The 22,868-nt window shown below is 40.0% G+C and overlaps 1 protein-coding gene across 1 annotated transcript in view; it reads left to right on the forward strand.

The window, feature by feature from the left end:
• The first annotated feature begins 4,454 nt into the window (after positions 1-4,454).
• The window catches only part of LOC105449591 (neurotrimin-like), a 125,751-nt gene continuing 107,337 nt past the window's right edge, over positions 4,455-22,868 (forward strand). The window contains exon 1 of the mRNA XM_011688871.1: positions 4,455-4,976. The gene's annotated coding sequence lies outside the window, so the exon portion shown is untranslated. The remainder of the gene's footprint in view (positions 4,977-22,868) is intronic.

Consider the following 22,868-nt stretch of genomic DNA (forward strand, 5'->3'; position numbering starts at 1 on the left):
ATTATCGGTATTGCTCAATTGTTATCGACAACGTCGTATATCGTTTCCGGCAAGATCACAGTCCAACGAATATTTTATTCTAACCGACAGAAAACCTTTATCGTACTGACTTGTTAGTGTGCAAGACACTTTCCTTCACTCAACGATTCCTTGATCCATATTTAAATGTCATCTCTTCTTTCATAAATTATAACATTTTATCATACCTAATTAATATTAAATATTCGATTGGGATCTTCAGAAATATTTTTGTAAGTTCTCAGTAAAATAAATAAATAGAATTATTCAAAAAATTCTTTCTTCGCCTTTAAAAAATAATAATAGAAATGAATAAGTGAAAAATCGACCCTAATATATATAAATAACACAAATAAGCAAAGAAATCCTTATTTGGTAAAAATGGATTTTGATAATAATATAATATTCTAATAATATTCTTTGCTTAAATTTTACAATTACCGTTTTACGTAAACCGATTGCTTATTGATTTTGAAACACATAACTAAATTGAAACTGGAATAATATCACAAATTGTTAAATTGACAATTTAATAATATTGATACTAATGAGCATCTTGAAACATTGTAAAGAATTTATTTATTGCGAAAAAATCATTTTTATCTATATAATATTTTTAGAAAAAAGTAAATGCCGATACACGCTGAAAGAATTGTCGTACAAGAGCCGATTTATTAAAACCTTAGTTTCTTTTATGGAAAAAATTCTAGCGTCGAAATGTGTTAAGCGTTGAAACTTTAAACGATAAAACTTTTCTTAAGTCAATTTTTTCAATCATGCCTCTACTGCTCAAGACGCCTAAGATGCGGTAAGTCGTCTCGTAATCGCCAATACTGTCGTCTTAAAAAAGATTGGCACGAATTGACGGTGAGGCGTGTAATGAGGATGGTGTATCGGCACTCGCGACAAGTAATCGAATGAGAATCACGGCGGCCGATAGAAACATTATTGACGCCGTCAGAGCCCCGGCGAGAATTAGGTTTAAGACGCTTCCGGGAAGAGGAGGAGGACACACCCCCTTTAGCGAGAGGAACGGAATCGCGAGGATCCTCGAGATCCTATGGCCCCTGGGGCGACCCCGTTCTCAGCGGGGACAGGATCGAACGACGGATAATATTTGAGTTTTCGAAGGCCATCAAGCGCGAACGCGGGGGAGACAAGGCCGAAGGTCGTGGGTTAAGTAAGTGGTTAAGAGGATGGTGCCGTACTGCTGGGGTAATGGAATAAAAACACTCGACACACACGTATATGCACACACACGTGTACACACGCACATATACATACATACACCGATGTCACCACCTTCGACCCGAGGGGGTTGAGTAAGGGGGGGGGAGGCAAAAGGGTGAATGTCTTGCCGCTCTCTTTTTCCTCGGACCAGGCGAGAGGAGGAGGACGCTCAGGACGCGCGCTACGAGAGTTTCGTCGAAAAACATTCGTATCTCAGGTCTTCGAGAAACGTAGCGCGAAAATATTTCGCGATCAGCAGAGTTGGAATATTCTTTATTAATATCGCGCGATGGCGTATGATTTCTCTGTTGTCTCACGTTCCGCTGTCAAAATATTGCTGTTACGTGCGCAGTGCGCGGTTTCCTCAGACGCTTGAAGATGCATCTGCTTCAGAGCATATTCTAACAATATCGAAAAATTTTACAATACTTTAAACATCAAATATTTTATACCTATTGTTTGCGAATCTTATTTGCAAATATTTTATTCAACTACTCAATTAGTTAGTGAAAAGATAAAACAGATTGTGGCAATAGAAAATTATTAAATAATTGTATTACCTATTTTTACTTTCTTAATATACCTACATATAGTTTTCATATTAACGATATCTTAGAAAATCCAATTTACACTTTAAGAAACATACATTCATTTTACTGAAATGCATTACTTGCGAGAAAACTTCTCTCAGTTTAGTAATTATTTTAGTAATTGTTTATTCTATCATGTTTAGAATGCCATATATTCTTCCAATCTGCACAGATTCTGGGACGAATATAGAATTGACCATCGTCACAGGCTAGAGAATTAATGTTGCATGTACTTGGATCGAATTATGCGTTTAAATGGAGGAAATATGAAATTTCCTGATATTAAGGGGTGCGCATCGGAATCTGCTCAATCGACAAAGTTGATTATGATCGCGTTTCAACGTAAATTGAACAGACGGGGTGAGGCCGGAAATTTTCGTTAATGGTACCCCGATGTGATACATGCGTAAAGAGCTCTCTCTCTCCACATGTGCACGCATCTGTAGTCTCTTTTTGCGCACGTGACTGCTTTGGACGTAGTGTGTATGTCTGGGATCGCAATTAGTTTGTAGGATCGCACGCGATGTCCTCGATGGACATTCATTACTAATGCCGCTAATGACGCTTGTCTTGTGCATCCGGGACACGAAGTAATAATAGTTGAATATATACAGGATAGCACGCTAAAAACAATACAGTGCATGTCTGCTTTTTGAGGAGTCTCACAGGATTTTTTACATTGTACTATTTTTATACATTTCCATAATTTTTGCGAAATACTAAAGTATATCTGTAACATCGACGCGATAAAAGGCCATAATATGTATTTACCATATAGTTACGACTGCGAGTATAAAGTCAGTGCGAATGCAAAGTTTTAATAACGCGAAACTCCAAAGGTAGGACTATAAACTGTAAGACATTCCTACCCCTTTCATTAACCTGGGGCAATCCCCTTGGAACTGCGAAAACGTATTTAGTGACACGAAAAATTTTACGAGTTAATAAAAATTTATTCCAAACTCACGTATGAGTATTTTTATTTTTTATTGAGTTACCTTTCCATATTGGAATTAGCGTCTTATTAAAAGTTAAAAAAGTTTTGTTCACAAAATTACAAAATCAATGTAAAAGAACGACGAAAGTTATATTCGAGTAAAAAGTATATTCTACTTTTAAATATTTTTAAGATAAGAACTCCTTTTATATTGCCATGAACGAAATTTGCGCGGAAATACTAGTAAAACATTGAAAGAGCGGAACAATTTATTTTTATGGAAATACGCGCGTGCATAAAAGATTTTCGTAACACATGTCCCACGGAAAAGTATATTCATTTGCGGAAGCCCAGGGGTTTCACGCGTCACGTATCATGCGAAAATTAATTGGGTGTGGATGTGTATTTGCCGAGTGTGTGAAATTTTTATTCGTCCGCCGTGTCCGCAATCAAATCGTTCATGCTATGAATATCGCATAAATTCAATTCCGTATTGCATTATCTTGTTACGCGAATAGGATTTGACCGCGCGAAAAGCGGCGGCACTTTATTTCAATATTAAATGCGTTTCCGATGTCCCGCGCCTTTAATTATTAAATTTATGCGAGAAACTGCAATAGCACACCGGCGAGAACAAAAGGAAGGTGCCGAGTGGAGAATAACAAGAGAGAGAGAGAGAGAGAGAGAGAGAGAGAGAGAGAGAGAGAGAGAGAGAGAGAGGCGCCATTAAAAATGCTGAATAAACATGAAGGCGCCGAGGAATTCTTTGCCACGGACACAGTATAACCGTACACGCATTACTGCAAATGACGCGCAATTTGCGAAAAGTGTCATACTTTTGAGATTATTGTAGTTCCTAAATAAATTATATTATCAATCTACTCGTCTTATCAAATCATTTTGTGCTCATATTTGTTTGATAAATTATTTCAATTTAATATCTATTTCACACACACAGCGGATTTTTCATAATATTAATAGAATTACGGAAGTTTTACTTAACTGAATTATTTCATATTGAACAGAAATAAAGAGTTTTCTTTTATACGAAAATAAAATTAAAACATTTGACTAAAACTTTGGTTCGCCTTATTGAAAAAGTCTGACTTTGTCCGACTCTGCCCTTTTCTACTACTGTCGCTAGTGTGTGTCTGGCTCTGCTTGTCTTTTTCTACTTCTGTTGCTAAAATGTCTACACTCCGTTTGTCTTTTTCTCCTTTTAATGCTAGTACATGACAGAAAATTAATCAAAGTTCATTAATTCTTAATTGACATCGATGGAAAGGGTTTTTAAGTACTTACTGTTAGTATAATAGTAGAGGAAAATTTATATATTTTGACTAATAAGGGGCGCGATCTCTAGTAACGTTGCATTTCCGTAGAAGATCTGTTTCTTACCAAATTACCGATATTTTAACCATAGCATCGTTAGCGCTCCCGGGTTCCAGCTTGTTCACCGGCTCGCCGGCGACCACGACGGCAAGTCTCCTCGGCGTCGCGGTCGACTTAAGACGACGCCGCCGGCGTCCACCGGGGATCAAACCCTTGGCACGTTCACAAGGTGGGGATTCGGCGTTCCACGTGGAGGCGGAGCGACGTCGCGCGTCGGGGTGCCGAACCGACGCAGGGGCGTCCAACCCCCGAGACGCCTGGTGGGGAGCCGTGGCGAACGCAGTCCCCGACGGATCACCGAGACGGTGCAACGCGTTCCGCCGGCTCCGCTCGGTACTCGAACGAGTCCTTCGCCACGTGACCGAGCATCGGAAACCGCACTGACTCGAACATACTCGATTGGGTTTTCCGCGACGATCGTTGAAGATCCAGAGGGTTTTTCCCATCTAAAGGTACTTTGACAGAAAATCCTCCTGGCTGACCCCGAAAATTAGAATCTTATAAAAAAAAACCGGGCATAGAATCGCATGACTATGACAGGACAAGGTGAAAGGACCGTTGAGTTCGCGAGATCGGTCGCGAGATTCTGAAGTGCACCCCGAGGAATTCGTAATTGGCGTTCGCAGCGATCGTTTCGCAGGTGGACACGTGATTCCCGCGGGGGGTGGCACACCCCAAGGCCGTCGTGAATGGTGCTGAAAGGTGATGAACGTGTTTTCCTAAGGCCATTAAGGGCGGTTCGTGATGTTTAGCTGCTACGGGAGATTTTAAGTGTACGGATTATTGGGGATAGACTACGTCCTGATAAGGTAAATCCCTCATTTAGGTTTACGATCGTTGCTTTCGTTTATACTTTCTACAATACCTTTGACCTTTCGTAGCTTGTCGATCTAGGAAATTATTGCAAATCGATGGATAGCTTATAAATCCAATACACCTTTTTTTGTTAGTCAGATGACAGTATTGTTACATTTCATTCTTAATATTGCCTTTTATTTTTTCACAGAATTATTTTAATTACTTTATAAAATATTTTCGAGTCATTTTTCTCGTAAAAAATTATAATTTTTTAAAATAAATTTGAAATAATTTTTGTTTAATTGTTATTTAAATAGATGTATTCAACAGTTCAGATGTAACATTCAACAATTGAACAATATAATTTGCAGCAAGATTAAAAAAATTAAGAAAACAAGTTTTGTTTAATATAGATGAGAAGCATAATTTTTTTATCTTCTTACATGTAATTAAAGTAATGAACACAGTTTGTCATTTAAATTAAATGTTATTTTCGATCCGTTTGTTCTTTACTGACCGCTTGAAATAGAATTCAAACTGATCGATCGATTTCATTACGTTGAGCTAAAATAAAATCCAATTAATTCGATTAAAGATCCGCAAATGGCAACACCTGACAACAATTCTGAAGCATGTCATATAACAAGAAGCTATTGTTGTTACCAATACCACTGAACCGTGTATTGTTATCAAAACTATTATTACCGTATAAACTTGATACTAAATTAAATATTAGATTAGAAGCTTACTTTACTTACTTAAAAAAGTTGTATGGATTTATAAGCTACCCATGGATTTGCAATGGAAATGACAAGCGTCAAAATATAATTATTTACAATTATACTTTTGTAACTGTACATGTATAAGAGGCAAAAGAAATTTTCTGCCATTCAATTTTCTTGTGCGATTCGCGTAGGTGTATATACATATATGTATCCGACATATCTAAACGCGGCGGTATCCAACCACGGAATTAATTCTTCACAGAGTTTGCGACGGTGCGGCGAGGCAGATCGACGCGGTGCCGTCTCAAAGCGATCCATGAACAATTATCTCCTGCGTTTTTTAAAACGGGAGCCGCCGCGAGTTACTCCTTTTTCTCTCCCGTAGCGCTTTTATGCTTGCGATATTCATGGCCCGCGGCGAGAGATCGTAAAATGTGACTGTTTCGCAGATATACCTGTCTCCGCCGTTTCGTTCCTTCGCTTGAAAATGACGGAAATAGCGATGGTTTGCGCAATATCGTTTATACCTGCTTTCGCTTTCTGCTTTTCCGAGACACGCTCTCGTGGAAATCTCGTTGCTAGGTTCATTGAAAAACGGATGGATTTTGTGATGTGGCGTTAATTAGAAACGTGAATCGCAGCTTTATATCCTACCTTTTTAGCAGCTTGATCGTCGCTGAATATCTAATTCGAGTTGCTTCGTAATGTTTTTAAATGCAATTTTGCGAGAGTTTAGTATTATATATATTTTTTTAAATAATAAGAACGAGATCAAAATTCCTGAACAAAAAAGCCGGTATCAAGATCACTGAACAAAAGGCGTCATAATTCTGGCGAATAAAAGGTCCTTTATAATTAACAAAGCATAAATAAAGAGATTATCATCAAGGTGATTTTATTTTAAATTAATGATTGGCAATTAAAAATATAGCAAAGGCAATGTATATAAATGAGAAGCAGATTTTTCAATTATGTTAATGCAAATTGTTTTTTTTTCAATATTATATCAATTAATTAAATGCTAATTACTCTCCACATAATAAGATTCCACAGCGATAAAAAGATAGAGATGCATAAATTATAACGAAATATTTTATAAATATTTTGTATATTTTTAAAGAATAGATAGATTGATTACTTTTAAATCAGTTTAAAATGAGATAAGAGATATAGTGAAGACTTAACAAGTTCGAATTACACGCAGGAAGTTTAATTACTTTTAAATAAGTGCGCGCGGTGTATCTTTCTAGTGATTCTCTCCTTCTCCTCTCTCCCCTCTCCCCCTCATATTTTCCCACGGCGCAACACGCGAAATAGGATGAGAAAGGTAATCATTCGAGTTATCCTGCCGCGAGATTCGCGTTTTCCAATAATTGTGGGGCAGCCTCAGCCAAGCCATTTATCATTTAAATATTAATTCGTTGTTTTTCGCGCGAGAAAGTACGCTTTCTTTTTGATTGATCCCGCCGCGGCCAACATCGACCGGACTATCAGTGGCAGCACCATTGAATTTTTAACGGTAAACACGCTTGTTTTTCCTGCTATTCTTCTTCCGGGCGAGTTAGCGATAATATTCCTTGCTTTTGTTACAATCTTTCATTTTATTTATATGCAATTTACATATGTCTATCAACATAATGTTTCAGTAAAAAAAGCTTTGTTCTTCGCATAATTATAATATTTTAATTATTTTGATTTATGTTAGCTTTTTTTTATAACTGCAAAAAATGTGCTTTGAAATAATAATGTCGCGAAGCAATATAAAATCTATCACGGTCTGAATGTGAATGTCTAAAACTTTTTTTATAAATCCTTGTGCAATTTTGTTTTGAAATATATTTCTAAAAGGCGCATGCCTTTAACAGGTGGTACTTAAGTCGTAAAAGTTACTGCCGAAAGTTACCTCAGAACTCCCGCGTTTCAACGAAGTTTATCATTACCAGGCTGCAAAGCGCGGAATTATCACCTGCGTTAAAACTTCATTCCTCCGCGATGCGAACAATAAGTCGCGCGGATTTCACCGTTTAATTCAGACTATTAGGAACACTAATCAACGTCAAGTCCGACAGGAGCGGCGGATCGCGAAGGAGCTGGTAGCTGAAGAGCATGATGTACGTCCAATTGCGTAAATCTCGCCCGACCTCTCTAACGCGGAACGAAATTAGCATTGACTTAACTTAAACTACTTAGGTGAGAGCGGGGTCGAGCGCTCGCGCGCGCGCGCGCCTACCCGCATGCCCCTTATATGGGAAACTTCATAGTTAGATTAACTCGTACGGCAAAGTAAGTTACAGCACGTGACGCATCCATTTTCCTGCAAGCTTTTTTCCTCTTATCTCGCTCCTCTCATCTTCGCGGTTTAAGCGCGACTCGCCAGCCAGTCACGCCGCCGTCGCTCGCGTCAGCCGCGCGCTTTATAAGATTTATGCGGAAATGATATTACACGAGAGAGTGTGTTACACGAGACTAAAGGGGAACTGCGCTTGTCGAGCGTTTAATAGCCGGGGCGATAGGTATTTGCGCGTGTACATAATTTATAAGCGTATTAATTCACATTCTCTCTCTCTCTCTCTTTGTTTCTCTCTAAACTGGTTCCGTGCCTAGTGTCCGATTACGTTCCACTTATATGATTTTATAAAATAATCAAATGCTCTTGAACTTATTATGAATTGCTTAACGACAATTATTATCGCCCTGTAGTCTCAGTTAACGTCAATTCCTTTTCTTGTTTTTGATCTCGTGATACAAAAGCGAATCGATATGTTTGTACCATCTTTCCAATATTGCTATTTCTGTAAACTAAAGTCAATCAATTTTTACGATTCAGTTTTTTCATCTTTTACGAAACGCCCATGTCGAGGAATCTATTTTATGGCTCGTCTGATATTTTTACGGGCGGAGATTTTTTCCCCCCGATCAAAATACTCAGTCAACACACGTAGTTGCTATTTCGGGTTTAAAGTCGGCAATGTTACTCTGTTGGAGTTGTATTGCCGGTTCAATCTTTGTACCGTAAATATAGATTAGTTTAAGCGGGACGTAGAGGATCGATCGCTCGTAGCCGAGCTAATAGGTTTTCAGTCGGAGGGAAGGTCTACTAGTCTCTGCTAGAGTCCGCTTAATTAACCGCGCCAGCTATTTTCTCTTCTACCTGTTCGTTTCTTTCGATGAAGAGAGTGTGCAATATAATCGAGGAAGCGATGCGCCTCGCGCGGATTGGAACGATTGGAAACGATGATAGAGTTCGATATTTTAATGTAGAAATCTTCGAAACATATCCCATATTGTTTCATAAAGTATTATGCATTTGACAATATTAATTTATAAAATATATAACAAATAATAAAATAAATGTATTATTTATTAATATTAATATATATTAATAATTAATATTAATATAATAATTATTATTAAAAACACAATTAATGTACAAAATAAAAAGCATACTTTTGATAATTTGCTTAATAATTGTATCACTTGTTTCATTTTAATTAATTTTGAAGAATATTTAGAAGAGTAATTGCGCGTGACAAAATGTTTAAAAATACAATAGTAGCGTTAGGTTTTATCATCGAGCTATAACCAACGATTTAAATTAGTAACCATTGATATTGGACACTTTGCAAACTAGAATTCGTGAGCCGATATTTAAACATAAAATATCGGATTTCCCATTCAATCATCTCGTTTATTTTGCAGATGTATTTCAACCAATTTTCACGTTGCTTTATTTTTAGCGAATTTATTAACATTTATCGTAACATTTATTATTACGATTGTACACACGCACGTGACAATTCTAATTTATATTCTGGCTTACAAGCTCGATTACTGCTGTATCATTAACGCGATTGGTCCCTTCGCATAAAATGTAAATTTAATCGCGTTATTTTCTCCTCAGCATTCCATTAAAGCGAGTAAAATAAAAATTCCGAGCGCGTCGCAAAAATGGAGCGGCGGGGAAAACGCACATAGATCTCTGCAGAGAGAGAGAGAGGGAGAGAGAGGGAGAGAGAGAGAGAGAGAGAGAGAGTCTTGGGGTTTCAACTATTTATGACGCACCCTGTACACGCCTCGTTCGCCCGAAATGACGGATTTGCGACTCCCCCGGTTTTACTCGAGTTCGCCTCGTTTTCGAGTATCGCTTAACTTCCTGCTCATGTGGGTCATGTAAGTACCGAACAGGGAGGTATCGATACACGTACGCACGCGTGCATGTGTATGGTGCAAGTATGTGTGAGTGATATATGTGCGCTTACGTTTAAGGGCACCGCTTTAACCGGAGAGGGAGCGGAATGCGACTATCGTTCGGGGGAAAAAGAAAGGAGACGTGAGAGGGAGGAGAGAAGAAGGAGCAGCCGAGAGCGAATCGTTTTAAACTACCATCCACTTCACATTCCCGATTTCAGTTAGAGGCTTGTTTATTTCCTTTTTGGGCTTTCCGAGGACTTGCATTATACGCTCGTGCGCCACCAGAATGCAACGAGAAGGGGGCGGGAGAGGTGATGTGGGAGGGAAGATGAGAAGAGAGAGAGAAAGAGAAAAGAGGATCGTGAGAGTGGACTATCAGTGAACTATCGAGCAGCATCCCGCGCGCACTTGCCTCTTCCTCTTATTTGCTTCCTTCCCGTCCATTAAGAATCTTGACAATCGATTCGGCATTTTATCCTTCATCCCGATTTATACGATTTTCTGAGAAACGCCTTCGCCGAAAAAACGAATTATTTCGAGCGTTTTCAATCTCCCCGAAACGGAAAGCTTCGACGACATGAACCGTAGTTTTTTTTTAATTTGCACAATTCAATGAATTATTTCTTCTTTTTTTTTCATCGAAAAAGTTTGAAATTACTCGGTATTATCCAAGACAGAGTAAAACTAGGTCAGTGAAGATAAATTCGTACTGTAAGGAAAAGAAGTTTGCAAAACAAATTTTTATGTTCAACGAATTTATACGGCAAGGACTGACACACTATACATTATCCCGCGGTCTTGTTTCACTTTATGATACACGAGCGGTAATAATAATAAACTCGGGTGCTAAGTGGGATGCCAGACTTGAAATGATAAAAAATAAACCGATGAAGAATGCATCCCCGGCGATGACGCGATTGTTGACACGGTCGACTTTCGGGCGCGCAATTAACGTTTTAATTCCCCTTCTCTGGCACAATAGACGTTGACGTTGTTTCACATTGCGGGAACGGTTTAATAAACGCGGCATTGTTCGGCTCACGGTTACGAGGCCGTTGAAAAATTTCGATTATTTCGCGCTGAGCGCGTTGTCGGGCGCGTTGTGACAAAAACCGCAATTATCGATATATCGCCACCCCCCTCCCCCCCCCGTCGCCGCCACCGCCGCCGCTGCCGCCGTGTCGCATCGCGTTGCATGTAAAAATTGGATCGCATCAGCCATTGAAGGCGAAGGGCGTTAAAGTGATTTATGCTCTCCTCTCGGTTCATATTGTTGCTCCTGTAGCGCGCCATGCCGCGCGTACGCGGATATCCGGAATTTATTAGCTTGACAACCGCAGCGGCTCACTCTTCGCCAACAAAGAGAGCATCGTTCACCTGCTGTAAATTTGCGACGATTACGTTACAACGAGGTCCGCGCGCGTCTAGGTGGATCGCATCTCGTCAGAATATAATTTTTTGTACGCCACGTTATAAATCTCGTAAATCCAAAGATTAATCATAGAAGACATATCGTTTGTAATATCGTTTTTATCTTTTTTTTTTAGTTTTTAACACTTTTAGCTGTTGCACGTTTTTTAAAATTCATTTTCGAGGCTTTTAACATATTCAAAGTACTAGCAGACGTTAAGTGTTTAGACGGAACTTTTAGAATAAAAAAATAAAATTAATATACAGTTTGTTAAATTCAGCTAAAGATTTCGAAGAGACTCTCAATCTTATCACATGTAGAAACAATACAACAAAAATGTATAATGTTTCGATTCGTTCGAATTCTAGAAACACTTGTTTTATGAACACATAACATAAAAAATTCAACTTGCTGAAATCCGACACTTCGCGCGCAATTGATCTGACAGTTTCATTAAATCTGCGCAGAACAAAAATAGTCGATTACTCGGGTAGGCGGAAGAGAGAGAGAGAGAGAGAGAGAGAGAGGGGGGGGAGTGGCAGGGGGGGGAGGGAAAGTAGGAAGAGCGGCGCGTAAACTGTTATATATTGGGGTTTATAGGGTAACTCCAAAAATATTCAACTCAACCTTGCTAAAATTGGAAAGTCAGTGCATAATGCAATACCTGCGATCTGTGGCGTCCTACGTGTCACTCCACCACCATACCAGAAGAAGCATGACGGGGCGAGAGCGGGGAGGATGGAAGAGCGGTGCGGTGAGGGTGAAGAGCAAAATCGTTTAGCACGCGATCTTCTCGTAATTCTGCACGCCAGCGCCCCGAACACGCTTCTTCTTCGTCCCTGTCCGACGTGTTACACGTGTTACACGCCGCTGCCACGCGAACGGAGGGTGGAGATGCACTCCTCTTCTCTACGGCCTTCAGCGCGGGCATCGCACGCGTCGCACGCGAAGCCTAATTGATCAGTGGATCGTTAACACGCTCTCACTCTCTCCCTCTCTTTATCTTAATCTCTCTCTCACTCACTCACACTTTCTCTCTTTCTCTCTCTCTCTCTCTCGCGCTCACTCACTCACTCACTCACTTACTCTCTCGCCGGCCCCACGGACGGATTGATTATTTGCAGGAACGCGGTCGATGCACGCGCACGACTCGAGCGAACATCGCAAATTCACAACTCAGACTCGTGTGGCTCGTGTGTGTTGGCTGGACGATGCTGCATTTTCACTAAACTGAGACTTAATCTATTTCCGGCCAACGTTACAAAAATGCAACACTTTTTGTGGACTTATATAATGTCACTATGCAGAGAAAGGGCTCATAATTAATTTTAATTTCTCTCTTGCGATTCTACTATAGCGTAAAAAATGCATTATATCCATGTAAATATAAAGATTTTAATAAAGTTTTAGTTTATGTAGACAATTTTATTCAATTTTATTTTCTCTAGATTAATTTTTGTATTGCAGTTTTTAATAAATTTTTGAGGCATGGTGAAACAATAATTTACGACAAATTTCGATTACCTGACAAGATTAACTTTTGCACAAGCCTCAATTGCAATTTTTCGAAAGGGGAAATCGATTCGTATAATCGAATAGCGTAATTTTGTTTTTTGTTTACGATAAGTATATATGTATATATATTTATGTGTGTGTGTGTGTGTGTGCGGAGGAGGTGGGAGTATGAGGAAAAACATTATTTGTGCATGTTTCAAAGTTTGAAAGCCTAAAATAACTTAGGATTGCATATTGCTATATAGGTACATATAAGATATAACAAGGGGAAAAAGATATAACGCTTACACACGATGGTAGTCGACAAACGTCTCTATAATTGCAAAAAATCCACGCGGTCAGTATAAGGAAAGTATTACTTTGCTTATAAGCACCAGATGTTGCCTACTATCACAACTTTCCACATTTCGTCCCTGCTTTCGTCTCGCGAGATCTCTTTTAACCTTCTGCGTTTAGCCCTTCGCATTTCTCTCTCTCTCTCTCTCTCTCTCTCTCTCTCTCTCCCTCTGTCTCTCTTGCTCTCGCTCTCGCTATACGAATCCACCGTGATTCGACGCTTTATACGGCCGGCTATTTCACTACCCGGACTTTTCCAGAGGTGGCTGTCGTCGGTTTCGCTATCAAAGACCGCAGACGGCCTACAGCCGCCACCGCTGTCGATGCAATTGCGACTGTGGCATGGGGTTTTTGACTGCATCGAGTGCACTTTTCCGTATCGAAATTCGTGAATGAGTAAGGGAAACGTGTAGGAAACCCAAGGCTGGTAGATGTGATCTGAGCCGTCTGTTTTCGAGAATCGCACGCGCGCGCAACCGTCTATCTCATCGAATTGGTTTTCGGCGAACGGTTGCAATATCGCTGATTGCACTGAGTGTCATGAAAAAACAGTTTAAAATTTTATTTATGAATTCTTTGAGCAATATAAGGCTAATGCGTTTGTTTAAAGCTCTTTAACAAACATGTTCAATTTTAACGGATTTTGCGTTATCAATTAAAACTGACTACTCTAAGCTAACGCGACTGTGCTGGAACTTGGATACTTTATGTTCAATGTTGTCGGGATATTAATAAATTATTTTGAAACACTTTCATATTTTATTTAAAAATTCTAGTAGTTTAATATCGCGTTTTATCTCGATTTTTGAAGTATGCTTTTCGCTAACTCTCTTAAAAAATTCATATGTACGTGATACGAATTTATCCGAAATATCAAAGCATTTGATAGCATAAAAATATGCAGAATAACGTACGTGCGTAATTTTACATAATCTTAATCGCTCGTTTCGATTTATCTAAAAAAATTTTGCCTAAAATTATTGTGAACGATTTCAGGGGATCAAATCAAAAAACGCGTCGAAAAAGAAATATCACAGATACCGTGAAATTTAATCTTACACTTCATCCCGTTATACTCTTATATTCGCGGTTCAGATCGGACGGACTTCCGCATGTAAACGCTTGCTTAGAAACAACGGCACCTTTTTCGAAAATTCGGGGCACCCGATTTATTTACGCGACGCGTATCGCGCGATCCCGCGAAATTGAATCGCGCACGCGTTCGCTGTACCGCGACGCGATGGGATTCGGGCGATACCCCGGCACGATATCAGTGGGGGGTATTGTTGTCATTCGGATGTAATTTACTCGTGTGGTCGAGCTTGAAAGTTACGGTGGCGCATTGACATTGTCGCCGTATATTGCGTCGGGGCGCAAATGTTCAAGCTTTGTTTTCTGTTGCGACAATGTGATTTAAAAATCGTATATTATGTTAAACGCTAGGCCATTGCCTCGCGTTTGTACATTCCGAAGGTAAACTCGTTATCACCAATGACTCTGGGACGTCGCCGTTTTAGTTGTAATGAGACAGAGCTTAAAAGGATTGCAATATAAACGAGAAGTCAAATAATATGCTCTGAAATAAGCGTCCTATAAATAATTTTAAAAAGCATTATTGAAATTATGTAAGAGGTATTTTCTTTTTGGCTTCTCTTTTTCTCTCTCTCTCTCTCTCTCTCTCTCACTTTCTCTCTCTCTCTCTCTCTGAATGAATAAATAAATCTCTTTGTTTCTCTTCTAATAAACTCGTAATATTTATAAGATTGACTTCAAATGAATATCGCAGGATATTGAACCACACCAAAAACGTATTTGTTGTTTCATTGGATTGTATAGAACTCATGGTCTCGTTAAAAAAAGCCGATTTCTCCTTCACGTCAGTGGTTCAATTGCAATCTCCAGGAAACGCGGAGGGGTCGCGAAACCACGGACCTCGTTGACTCCACGGGCGATTGTTATTCTACCGCCCTCGAAATTTAACTGAGGCAGACTACGCGAATCCGTTAACGAGAACTCGTGTCTGTCTTGTCTGATCTTTGTCGTTCTCGCGGCTTCACCTTTTCTTTCTCCCCGATACCTAATTTCGCGGCAGCCGCCCCCGACGATAAAACCGAGGAATCTTCCCCCGTGACGGCTTCCTGAATTAACTCCGGGCATTATAGCGAGACTATTCCCCAGCTCGATCTAACTGGTTACGGAGAGAGAAAATATGCTCATCGCGATGCGGAATACTTTGTAGCGCCGCAAAGCGCGCCCTTACGATATTTTACGGCGAATTAATAACTCTTTACCGAAAATACTGTAGATACTGTAGGAAGAATTATCAGCAGGCATTGTGTTTCACAATTCACAATATTACCGTATTTAACTGCCGCAATTTTTACACAATAACTATTATATTTCATAAAATTTCAATATTGCTAATATAGAATTACCCTCGCCAATTCGTAATACAGATTCAATAGAAACTATGACCTATACAACTGATATTTTATAGCCGTATAATAATGCCAATTGCATATCCAGATTATATAAATATCACAAAACATATCGCGATGGCGTTACAAACTGCAAGCTTTATATGTAGATTTGCGTGTTTGCAACGGCCGACGATAGATTCGAGATACTGAAGACAGAACACGCAAATCCGCGTGATAAGTGGTAGAGAAGGAAACTTGAAAGTCGTCCCCATTTTATAACAATATAAAATATCAAAATAACGCAAAAGATAAAATTAAAATATTGCGATAAAATCGAGGATGATTTATTATTGGAACGAACAATGCGGAAACCGCAAGAATTATAGCTATGTGGAAGGGATGTCATGAGAACGGTTGATATTCCATTCCTTGTTCAGTTAATTGGGACATTTAAGCCAATGGATAAACGAACGTATTTGTGTCCCCCGCAAAATGTGTCAAGCAGTCCGGCTGGAAATTCATTTAAAATGCGACATGGCGAATCTTATAAGAAACTCATTACCATACCGTCGGTGATACGCCGCATAATTTTGTGTACACACACACACACACACACACACAGTCGCGTACCTGTTCATCAGACCCCGCGTCTGATGATAAATGGACGCCTAATAAATGCCCGTGATAAATGACAACGGAAGAAAAAAGGAAAACCCGCCCGATCACGCGCCAGATTTAAATTCGCAATTCGACAGATTTCAATTTACTATGAGACGGTTCTCCCCTGCTGCGGAACAAAAACGGTGTCGCATCGCGTTGCCCCGACTTGGCGCGGAAAATTGCTTCGAATAAATATTGTATGAATGCGCGCGCGAGCGCGCGCGCATGCAACCGCGGCGTAACGAAATTTTGGAAAGTTGCACACGCAGTTTTACGGTCGACGTATCGCTGGATCGCGAGAGATGATCGCGAGAGGAAAAAATTGCTTTTATTTTGCCAACAGTTGTCCGTTTCGATTTGCACGCAGAAACGTACACCGCATCTGATCGATATTATGCGTGACACTCCGTTGCATTGTACCGTACGCATTTACATGAAAATGTTCATTGCGCACATGGACATTAAATATTTTTGCAAAGTTTATGGTAGGGGGAGGGGACAAATAGATATATCGCGTCCGTTGAAAATAACAGTTCGCGCCGCGAACTATAACTTCTCGTACATTGTGGCGTTTATTTAAAATTGTTATTTATTTAAAATATCAAGTGGGAATATTCTGTTAAAAAGTTCTCCAGTTTCCACAAGTAATTTATTGCTCCATTAATACTATATAATAGATACGCAATATTCCATTTTACATGGTTTAAATAAATTTCTATGCAATATAAAAAAAATCTTTCAACATACATGTTAAAATTTGATTCATATTTTATTTGCTATTCCATTAGTATCGTGAATTAATTAAACAATGCATGCTACCGTGTCGCAATCGGCGTTGTATCTGTAATAATCGTTAATAACATTAATCAATATATCGGCGATAACGAAAATGGAAATCTAAACTCTATACGATAATCTACTTAATCGAGACGAAACATCAAAACTTGCGAGTTATATAGAATATTGTAGAAAAAACCGCCACAAAAAAAACTGCCGAATATAAGTCCAAGAATATCATCCGGTATGAAACATCGATAATAAACTCGAATAAAAATACGCCGCCTCGATCAGGAAGTCAGTCGGAATTACCTTCGTTTGCTGATGCAACGCGCTGCCATCTATTTGGTACAGCGAGTCGCAGTTACCTCTCCGCTTCCTCCCAACCCCGCGCGCGACCGCGCGTTAATGTATATTTATGTATTAAACAGGCATTATTTATACGACCGATGAATATGCATTGTTTGGTGGCAGTAGCGAGGTGTCGAGTGCAGACCCGTCGCTATCACTGCCTCATCAATCACATACAGTCCCACCGGCTCACCCTGTGTCGTCCCTCCCTCCCTCTCGTCTCCTCCCCCCTCTCTCCTTTCCCCACTTCTCCCTTTTACCGTGCTCTACCCCGCGCGCGTTTCCCGCTCTCATCACCCCTCTCGCGGAGAGGACCCGCCGTGTCATCCCTCAGAGCTCTCTCCGCGCGTTGCTTCTCCCTCGCCGTGTTATCCCTACTCGCTCCTCTCCTCGTTCCTCTCGCGCGGTCCTGCATTCTCCTGCTGTTCCCCTCACCGGCCAACCGGCCGCAATTGACATTAATTTACGTAATTTTTTCGGGGCGTCCACATGTCACCGCGTTACAGTGCACCCTCAACCAGACGTGCCCGAATGCGGGCGCGGGTACACGCGGTTCGCGGATGTAATGGTGAGAGGGGAATGGGAGGGGGGAGGAAGGGGTGGGAAGGGGAGCGAGAGGAGCGGAGGCGAATGAGGACAAAAGAGGCAGAAGCGTCGAATCACCGAATGGTCATCCGTGGTCACCGCGCGGCGATATTCGAAACGTTAATCGAACGAATCAATCGGGGACGAGCTGGCCGCGAAACACTGAACGAGCTCGCGTGCGGCGCTTTTCGCGCTTTCAACGAGGGATCGCGGGTGTCCCGCGCGGGCGCGAGTCTCGTTTTTCGGAAGAATCCTCGGAGAGAGTTTTGCCATTCGATCGCGGCGGATCGATATTACGAAGGGATGTAAAATTGAAAAATATACGAGACGGTTCGAAACTATTGAAACTTTTAGGATTACTGCGATATATTCCTAGTGTGCAGTAAATATTTGAGTACGGAAACACGTTCTCATATTCTTATTTTGCTTTTATATCCTTTATAATTTTTATGACCGTAGAGTAGGAACTCAAGTATACCGTGTCTCATGATATTATACATTGTTTTTTTGGAAGAATATTACGGACGTGTGTTTTGTGTGTCGAGTTTTACTCTGAATAGATTTTTAATGTGCCATCATCCTGTTTCTTCGTTCCATTTTCGTCCCTGTTAGACGTCTTACATAAGAAGTCTACAGTTTCGTTCTTAAATAAGAAGTCTACGCGGTCTAAAAACGGTCGGCGCGGTGCATGCACATCTCTTTCTATTTTTCACGTCAAAGGAAGCATGTAAACTGTCTGTGTATTTTACGGCGACACGTCGACCCCAAACATTATCGCTAAATCATGCTAGATATTATTACAGCAGGATTATATCTCCGACGTCACATCGTGCGCAGAAAGGATAATGGCAACACAAGCACACAGTGGGGATTTTGAGGGGAATTTAGAGATATTAAGATGGTATTATTGCGAGAACAATAGACAAATTAAGTGATTAATGTAAAAATAATTGTTCCAGAAGAAAGAACTGGTATAAAAACTTAGAACATATATTACTGGAAGGAGAACGTGAAGTCTGTGCGAGAGAAAAAGATATAGGTTCCCATTTGACTGTAATGCGCATGTGCCATTCAGCTCTCACTCATTGCCTGTTTTGCCTAATTTGTTATTTTTCAAAAATCTTTTTAAAAGAAATGAAAAACGGGCTGAATGACACATGCGCATTACAGTCAATTGGGAACTTGTACCTTTCTCTCTCGCACAGATGCTGACTTGAGCTCCGATACACGGACGGTATAGGCAATTCTCCTTCCAGTAATATATGTTCTAAGTATAGAAACCAGTAGAAAAATTAATTTCTGAAATGTTTGCCATATTCTTTGATAATAAAATGAATGACACGCGAGCGAGACATGTATAGATTTTAATGTTCATCAGCGACGATGATCACGCACAATGCAGCCGTGAAATCAAAATGAATTATTCGACGAAAACTCGCCGAGATTGCATGGTATTGCTATGATTCTCTTTATTTTCAGATATTTCCCTTCGTCTCGACACGAATTACGTTCTTCCATACGACTTTTATCGCTCGTTCCTCCGGTAGCCGAATATCCTCGACACGAGTGGCTTACTCGGATCCTGTAACGATCCTGCAAATTCCTTCAATCGATTTCCAAATTCCCGACGTTTCCGCGATGAAAGTTTGATTCTCGCAGCGAGCGTCTATTTGTTCGCCACGAAATATCCCTATTATGTCTCGCCATATAATTTTATGAGTTTCCGTGGAACATGCGGATCGATATAGACACGTGATGTCATTATGTTGGCGGATATCGATCCTCATGATTGCACTTAAATAAACTATTGTTCAATAATAAATGAAATCGAATCTTATTCAATAAATAAATGGTATAACGACTTAACACAGATCAAAAAGCAATATACAGAGACGCGAATGTCTTATATCTAATCTTAATATAATCTACATGTTTTATGATCGTTTCGATTTTTTTATTTGGTTTATGCTATTTGAAGTAATTCATTATCTTAATGAATTGAAAAAAATCATTTGGCTTTTAATCCCTTAAAAAAAAATTAAGTGAATTATACTAAACTGTGTACATTCATTTACGAATGCCAGGCAAGAGACTCAGGCGCATATAAAGAACATTGAACATATTGCGCAAGCATGAATTTGTAATTCTAACAAAGGGACGGTTTAGTGAGGCAACTAGCCGTTCCGCTGAAATAAAAAGTATTTGACATCGCGGCGTTTGCAGCAGCGGACATTTACTTTGAAATACGCGGCCCGCTTGTGGCGCATTCTTTTCTTTGTGCCCGCGCAACATAGTCGTGCCGCAGTCCCCTTTTCGCGGCGCGGTATTGTACGTCCGGACTTTGCGACAATAAAAAAAAAAGAAGAAAAAAAATTATGATCAACTGTACGCAAACTCGGTCGAAAAGTACGCCGTCCGCGTCCGATTAAACTGCGAATCGTGAAGAATTAACCGTTCGCACTCTCCGCGCGAATGGATTATGCTTTGAAAAATAACCGAGAGCCCCGGGAAAAGTTTAAAACCGGTTGCAACTTTTTCATTTGCGCAACTTTTGCGCGCGACATCGGCCGCCGTCTGTTCGCCCGGCCAGCAATTGTTGCGCGAAACTTCCGTAAGATAGTTTATCGCGCAGCTATACGCAATCGTGCGGTGTCTAACACGTACATGCGCGGCATGCACACGCGAATAACTGTGTCTCATTCAGGAATTAAACAATGTTTTAACTTAATACAGAGTTTCATCGTTAAGGAATAAATTAAGATATTAATGCGGAAGTAGTTTCTAACAATCGTTAGTAAACGTAAGTAACCTGCAACTAAATTGTAATTAACTGTCAAAAGGAAGTGAAAACTGGAGTGAGTGTTTCAACCGAAAATTTGATTTGTGATTGTACGTTCTACTGACAAATTGCGGCGAAAGTGGGCCGAAGGAACGAAGGAAATGTAGCACGAGGCGTGTAGTTTCGCGTATTTTTCGCGGCTACTTAAAAGTTCCGTGACGAGATGCACTTTCTCACGAGTCTAGCCACTGGCTTTAATCCTTCCGCGGGGGCAAGGAGTGCGCCTTCGAGGAAAAAAGCCATTTTACACCGGAAGTTCGCCCCTATAGTACGCCGATAAAGCAGTTGTAATATCTCCCTTTTTATGTGACTGTATGCATTTATGTGAATGTACGCGCGTTTTAACGGCTATTAAAAGCAAGCGGTAATTAGTTGTTATGTTTATTACTTCGTGTAAAATCAGAAAGTAAAATTATATCAGAGCGATTTCTTATCTTCGTGGAGATTTTAGAAAGAGGAAGAAAGGTTATTCATTTATAATGTAATTTACAAACTTAAAGTTTTTCCGGTTTTTAAAAAAATAAATCTACATAGTTTCTCAATTACAATTACAATTCTAAAATTGATTTTACTCGACAAATTTCTTAATATTCTAATGATGTTTTAATATTAACTATAAAAACTTTTTAATGAATTTTCGATGAAATATCTCATGACGCAATGGCGATATGATAATCTTATTAATGAAGTATTAACAGAAACTGGGTTGATTAGTGTAAGAGTGGAGAACGTTTAATCCTGGAAAAATCCTCAGACATGCACAATGAATGTGCGAGGGTAATTCATTGGGCTCGCACGATCGGTTCCCAGTATAGCGTAAATAAAGGGTAGTCCGAACCGGATCGGTAACAATCACTCACTGTCTGTTACGACTCAAGCAACTTGTCTACCAATTTGTCGATCCGCTTGAAAAAAAAATGGAGTTTGAATGGAATTCGAACGGAGAAGACTGCGTAAATACGCAAAATATATCGTACGTATACAGAATTTGAATTTGGAAGTTATTAATTTAGAGAATGTAAACCTAAAAATGAAGGTAATACATTTTTCTCTATATTTTTAATATTTTTTATTAATCAAAAAAAGGATTTTTTATTATTATTATACTGTATAAGCATATTTTTAATTCTGTATAATATTTCTAAATTTAATTGTGTTTTCTCAAATCGAGGCGAAAATGCATTTATCCTCAATGACGAAAGGTAGTCACGTACTAGTGAAACGAGAACATGAGCGTTCTTAAATTTATTCAGAGTAAAGAAAATTTGAATGAAAAGAAACACGTGACACAATATTGACGAACAAACCTACACAATAATTCATCATAATTTTTCCTATAGAATTAGATTCAAAAATAATAGAAATAATTGCAATCAATTTTTTTTAAGATGTCTTAATACTGAGAATTCATATGGTATCATATAAATCCGATTATTTTCGCGATCGTTAATGCTAAGTTATCGCAATATAATAGATTTTTATTGAGAATGTAAGGCCGATCGACTTGCTCGGCGGTTTTTCCTAATATTCATCGTCCGGATGAAACGATTCGCGGAAGCCAATCCGCTTTATGAAATGGGGGGATATCTCGTAACCGCGCGAAATATGCCGAGGGGGAGAGGGAAAGCACCCCGCAACTCGGTATTTCTATCTTCCTATTACTTTCTCGGCCGCCTTTTCGTTGTTGTTTCTTTCGGCGGTATTCCCTTATTGCCTTCCCGCGCGTCTGCCCCTTTCTCGTAACTTTCCTTAAACTCATCACGTCCGCACCCTCCGCTTCCTTTGTTTCTTTTCCGTCGAGGTGGTCCGTCCGCGTCCCGACGTTACCGCTTCACCTTTTCCCCGGCCGTTGCAGCGTTTCTTCCGCTCATCTCGGCAAATGGCTTCGCTCTCTTATCGTCTTCCTTCCTCCACCTCTCTCTTTCCGTTCGCATGTTCCTTTCTTCCTAATTCCTCAGGACCTCGCCGCGTCCTCCAAGACGTTTTTCCTCCGGTCCTCGCAGGCCGCACACCTTACTCCCTTTAGTTTACACGTTACCGCGGGACGTCTATGCAGCTCTCGGTATCGTCGGACGCAAACCCGCGGGACGCGA

The sequence above is a fragment of the Wasmannia auropunctata genome, unplaced genomic scaffold (assembly GCF_000956235.1).
Source record: "Wasmannia auropunctata unplaced genomic scaffold, wasmannia.A_1.0 LD336074.1, whole genome shotgun sequence".
In the NCBI taxonomy this organism is placed as follows: domain Eukaryota; kingdom Metazoa; phylum Arthropoda; class Insecta; order Hymenoptera; family Formicidae; genus Wasmannia; species Wasmannia auropunctata.